This window comes from Octopus bimaculoides, chromosome 11 (assembly GCF_001194135.2).
Source record: "Octopus bimaculoides isolate UCB-OBI-ISO-001 chromosome 11, ASM119413v2, whole genome shotgun sequence".
Classification (NCBI taxonomy): domain Eukaryota; kingdom Metazoa; phylum Mollusca; class Cephalopoda; order Octopoda; family Octopodidae; genus Octopus; species Octopus bimaculoides.
This window is the reverse complement of record NC_068991.1, coordinates 2229953-2236647: the sequence shown is the minus strand read 5'-3', so window position 1 is coordinate 2236647 and position 6695 is coordinate 2229953. Positions and strand designations below refer to the sequence as shown.

General features: G+C 37.8%; 1 protein-coding gene across 1 annotated transcript in view; it reads left to right on the top strand.

Moving 5' to 3' along the window:
• The window catches only part of LOC106883654 (arpin), a 16285-nt gene that overhangs the window by 1496 nt on the left and 8094 nt on the right, over positions 1 to 6695 (top strand). The window lies entirely within an intron of this gene.

Here is a 6695-nt window from a genome sequence, read left to right as displayed (position 1 = left end):
CGAGAAGATTTATGAATAAAATCGTGCCAGTTACTGGATATTCTAGTTACTGTATACCAGGAACTACAACATCAAAAGTGATTTTCTTTTTTTTAAGATGATATGATTCGAAAAAAATTAAGCTGCTATTTCTAACAAATCGAGCGACCGCATAGCGATTTCTACACCGGTTCAGCATAATGATATGCGTGCATATATAATATATATGACATATATGGTGTTCGTATTTCTATATATGCACACACGCACGCACACATACACACAAATATATTTAGACACACACACATATTAGTTAGTTATAGGATTCATTAGAATCTAGGCACAACACGTAGGACGCTAGAAATGGCTAGGTCCAATAACATAGGGTACACAATGAGGTAAGACCCCCATGAAAGCATCACGTGTTGTAGATATGTAAATACCAAATCCAATTTAAACCACAGAACCAACTCAGGGCTGGTTTTAGATGCAGGGTAGGGATTCAAAAGAACGCAGATGGGGTTTAAATTTTAAAGCACATTCATGTCCTTTTATTATACATAAATATATAAGGAAAGATATACAGGGTAGGAAAAAATTATAGAATTTTTTTCTGCCAGTTGCCTGGCATGCAGAAAATAGTCAATAGACTATATATTATTCATATAAAATTAGTGTACGTTTAAACACATAAGAGGTGCCCCTGACAGGACGCCTAGCATACCAGAAGGACCAGTCAAAATCCAAACCATGGTTAGGTGTCCCTTCAAAATTACCCCTAACTGTGGTTTGGATTTTGACTGGTCCTTCTAGTATGCTAGGTGTCCTGTCAAGACACCTCTTATGTGTTTAAATGTACACTAATTTTACGTAAACATATATAAATGTACACACACACACATACATACATACATACATATAGTGATGATGTTTTTCCTTGTATGGAAGCTCTTCTGAATCTATTTCAATAGCAGAGACCTATCTGTATAATCTGTGGCTATCTCGGGGTCACAAGCACTTCATCTCTTTTCCTCTACACCTGAGTGGAGCAGCAAGAACTGAATACATCTTTGATCCATCTTGCAGTCTGTTATCAACTACAGCCATCTTAGAACTAGTTTCAGCTGCTTTGTCCATCTCCTTGTTGGTTTTCTTCAGTTGTCTGGGTTCCAGGCCAATCTTGTGCAAGAAATAGCACACCAATGTAGCTGGAAAGTTGCTTCAGTGGGGAATAAAGCTCTATACGATCCCTTGACAAGAACCTCATTGGTCAAGTCCTGATATGTAGCTTTCTTCAGCTGGTGAGAAATATTAAGCCTGTCCTCCCTGGGCACTGTAAATTCAACCACAACAGGTATTTTTGCACTCCTAGGTTGTAGGAACACATCAGTGATATTATCGCTGCCTCCTCAAGGAAGACAAGTTTGCCATTCAAGTCCATTTGCATCTCACAGCCTGAGGTAAAATAGAAAACAGGTCTCCTACTGCTGCCTTCATCTTGGGAGCCTTGTCACCTTCTTTAACAATCTGATATCCTTGACCAGTGCTGACCGTTGTTTGTTGGTCTTAACCTTCTGCAGGTCTATCCATTCGGAAGCATCTGTGATGTCCTTGTCATGTCTTCACTTTCTAGTGACCTTCTCTCGGTGTCTTAATTGCTCCTGGTTAAAATGCAGGTCAGAGTACTAACAAATTGCTCTGCACTACTTGCAGGATGGGTTTTCCTCTTTGCCCTACATTGTAAGGCTATTTGGGATTGAAAAGAGGTCAGCAATTGCACACAGAAGGAAAGACGGTTTTCCCTGGTCAATAATCAAGAATTCCCTCCAGCAAAGTGGGCACTTGTGTACCTGGCCCCACTATATCCACTATCCCTACCTTATGTTGTATGTAAAAATCAACCGGTACACACTGTAAAGGTATTGGCATTATTAAGGGTGTCTAGCTGTTGAACCTCACCAAAGCTAACATGGTGGCTCTAGACGCTTGCATATATATATAATGTGAATGTGTGTGTGTGTATATATATATATATATATATATATATATATAAAATTGAAAAGATTTGGAGTCAACCCAGAAGGTGTACAGTTGGACATTTATTTTTTAATCACTACAATTGTTTCCACGCAACGTAGTTCTCCGGGTATGCAGGTACTTGATTATGCAACCATTTCCCTGCATTATGAGATCTAGTTGTGTTTCCTCAGGTGATACATAAATATTGTCTCCATAAGTTCAAATTCCTGGCTTCAAGAACATCCTTTCTGTCTGTCATGGCCTGAATTTAGGAGAAGTTGCTGAGTTTGCCAATGGTCCTTCAGCAACAACAACACACCTTGATAAATTCTGTGACTTCTACTAAATTCAGGCCACGGCAGACAGAAAGGATGTTCTTGAAGCCAGGAATTTGAACTTATGGAGACAATATTTATGTATCACCTGAGGAAACACAACTAGATCTCATAATGCAGGGAAATGGTTGCATAATCAAGTACCTGCATACCTGGAGAACTACGTTGCGTGGAAACAATTGTAGTGATTAAAAAATAAATGTCCAACTGTACACCTTCTGGGTTGACTCCAATTTTTTTCACTTCTCTATTCACACACAAGAGAGGTCCAAATGCAAACCTGGAAGTACGTATAATACTACTTCTGGATAGCAAAGGGTGAGATCTGAAGGTGGATGAGCTTAATACTGTACCCTACTGCTTAGATAAACCATAAGTATATCATCAGATTGTATGATGCCTTTGTATGTACAGCTATGTCACATGGCCTATGAAACATGGTCTTTGACTACAGAGGAGTTGTGAAGGCTTGAAAGACATGAAGCTAGCATGCTCTGCTGGATGGGTAATGTCAGTGTGCAGGCATGGCACAGTGTAAATGATTTAAGAGGAAAACTGGGTACAAGAGGCATCAGATGTTGTGTGCAAGAGAGAGACGACTGTGCTGGTTTGGTCATGTGATGTGTATGGATGAGGACAGCTGTGTAAAGAAGTGCTGAGTTCTAACTGTGGAGGGTATTTGTGGATGGGGTGGGTAGACCTAGGAAGAACTATGTAAATGCACCTGTGACAGTGCCATGCAAAAAGCACCCAGCACACTCTGATAAGTGGTTGGCATTAGGAAGGGCATCCAACCATAGAAACAATGCCACAACAGAGAGCTGGAGTCTGGACAGCTTCCTGCTAGCCAGCTCCATGTCAAACTGCCCAGTACATGTCCGTTTAAGTGGACGTTAAACGATGATAATATATACGTATGTTTATATCTATGTATATAAATAAATGTATATATGTGTCTGTGTGTGTGTGTGTGTATGTATGAACATACATATGCACACACATGCGCACACACAGATACATACACACAGTTGATTCTACTTCATTGTACACCAGACAATCGGATAACCTTTCCAAACGCCAAACAGTTTGCCCTCAATTCTGTAATATTGATCAGTCAACTCCTCATGCAAATAAAATCAATTTCAGTTAAATGCTTAAGAATTTCACCAGTTTTAAGAAAAACATTCATGAAACATCATAAAAAAAAATGGAATATTTAATTTCATAAAACTAAAGTAATTATTGAATGTACTGTCTACATAACGAGCTGAAATGACAGTGGTTAGGGGCGTTTGGCCTATGACCATTAGACCATAGTTTCAATTTCTGTACTGAGATGTACATTGTGTTTTTGAACCAGGTACACTATTCCACATTGCATGAGCCCACTCAGCTGTAATGGGTGCCAACCCTCTCTCCATTCATCTGTTACATCCTGGATGTTCTTTTGAATCAAGGGTGAGTGGTTTGAGACGATGTCAGTGTCTACATGCATCTATGAAGTCATCCATGACGACAATTAACAAAAGCAAGGTAACATGCAACCAAACCATACCTGGTTGCAAATGACAGCTGGTTGTTCAAACAACCAGTCTCAAAGGCCTTGACCCTTTAACATTCAGGTCACTCTGTGGAATATGGCGTTTATTTATTCACATTGTTTTCAATTAATCTTATTTTTTCTCACAACTATCCGATTTAAAAGATTTATTTTCAGTATGACATTGTAGGGTAGATATAAAAGAACAGATCTCACTGGTTTGATCATAAAGCAGACAGTATGTTAGAGGTGGATATGGCCAGTTTAAATGCTAAATGGTTAACTCATTTACATCATTCTTACCATTTCACTAAGTTAAAGACTACTGGAGTTCAAATTCCACCATGTTTTTCGGTATTCAAATTAGAAACTCCTTCATTTGTTGAGTATATAAACAGTTTGACTGCTTGTTTCTCTAGAGACTGTCAGAATGATGTAGATGCCTCTGATGAGAACCCAATAAGGTTCAAAAATCGTTTAAGGTTGTTCATCACTTTTTCAGTCAACCCTAGTACTTTCCCCCCACTTTTAAGGCTTGGACTTATTCTATCAGACTATTTTGCCGAGCATCCAAGTTACAGGGATGTAAACACACCAACATCGGTTATCAAATGATGGTGGAGGACAAACACAAGCACACAAACATATTGAAGCCTTGTGATTGAATTTGATAGGCAGAAGTTCCCATCATGTGTGTGAAAGTGTTTGTGCCTCCTAATAGAGAGGAGAGAAAACATACACACATACACACACACACACAATGGGCTTCATTCAGTTTCCATCTACCAAATCTACTCACAAGGCTTTGGTCAGCCCCACACAACAGCAGTCATTTGTCCAAGGTCCCATGCAGTGAGACTGAACCCAGGACCATGTGATTGGGAAGCAAGCTTCTTACCACACAGCCACTCCTGCACCTATGGATAGACAGATGTGTGTGTGTGTGTGTCTATATATAAATATATATATATATATATATATGCGTATACAATGGGCTTCCATACAGTTTCTATCTACGAAATTCGTTCATAAAAGACACTTACCCAGGGTGCCATGCAGTGAGCTTGAACCCACAACTACATGGTTGCAAATTGGCTTTCTTAACCACTCAGTCACACAATAGCTTACTACTGGCAATAAAGTGCAATTTTGTTAATTATTGCTCATTATGCATTTTCTGTTAATTGCATAAGAATGTCAATCACTGGAGCTATTTAACTAAAGCAGATTCGGGTGTCTTTCAACAACGATGTAACAGAATAAAAAATTGTCAAGCCGTCCAACCCATGCCATCAGGAAAAGCAGACGTGAGATGACGACGACGACGATGATGATGATGATGATGATGATGATGATGGCGAGTTTATTTATTTAAGTAGTTGTTTCAAAACGAAGGAAATATTGCAGTATCATAGGAGAAAAATCCTCGAAATATTTGTGTTGTGGTTTTGTAAGTATTTAAAGTGGAAAACAAGCAGCTTAATTGTGTCGTAACCCATCCTATAATGAAAGAGTATTTTTCCTTGGTAGCGATGGGGGAGGGGGTATAGGTATGCACAATAGTGGGGGGGGCGCGTGTGTGTGCGTACGTGAAAAATAGACATACATTTATAGAAGGGAGATAACCAGATTAAAGTTGATAGCTAACACACATAAAACGTAAAGAATTATTTATCCATACATTGTGTGTGTGTGTGTATACAATAATGTTTGTTTTTATGTTCTTATAATAAATTTACATTCATATATATGTATATATATATATATATATATATATCATCATCATCATCATCATCATTGCTTATATATATACACACACATTTATGAATGTGTGTGTGTATGTATATATATATATACTGTGTGTATGTATGTATGTATATATATATACATATATATATATATATATGTGTGTGTGTGTATGTATATTGTATGCTGGAATCTCCTGTAACAAGCTATACACTCATAGTAGAGTACTTGTATGATTCTGTATACGTGTGTTATATAACATTAGGGAAGATGATTTTAATGTACAAAAGACATCCTTGTGCAAAACAGATCATATGACATTAGGAAGCACTCTCACACAAGAAATATCACCATCAACAACATACCAGAACTTTCCTTCTAGAATTCAACGCACACACGCACGAACACACACACACACACATATGTAGTTCAAATTTACAGAAAACAAAAGATGAAAGCAGGCAAGGGAACAACAAGCAGATGTATTAGTTTGATGCTCGGGAAGAATGGAAAAGTCTTTGATGTCTCAAGCCTACTTCTTTGACAAGGATTCAGTGGGGAAAAAAATGGAGAGAGAAAAAAATTTATACATATATATATAATACAAATGCATTTGACAGATATTTGTCCTCATCTTGTTTGTTGCTAACAAAAAAAAAACAAGTTGAGGACAAATATCTGTCAAATGTAAATAATGTGAATTAACTTCCTTCTATCCATTTTGTTTTCTTCTTTTAACTGGATATAAACTATATGCTTAATATATACCTATTGTTTTTAGGGAATTTCATTCTCCAACAAGACTAGGTATTGAACCAGTATTACCTTGGATGTCACCATTCCTTCACGAGATTAACATATCCTCTAATTAAATTATACATATCATCATCATCATCATCGTTTAACGTCCGCTTTCCATGCTAGCATGGGTTGGACGATTTGACTGAGGACTGGTGAAACCAGATGGCAACACCAGGCTCCAATCTAAATTTGGCAGAGTTTCTACAGCTGGATGCCCTTCCTAACGCCAACCACTCAGAGAGTGTACATATATATATATATATATATATATATAT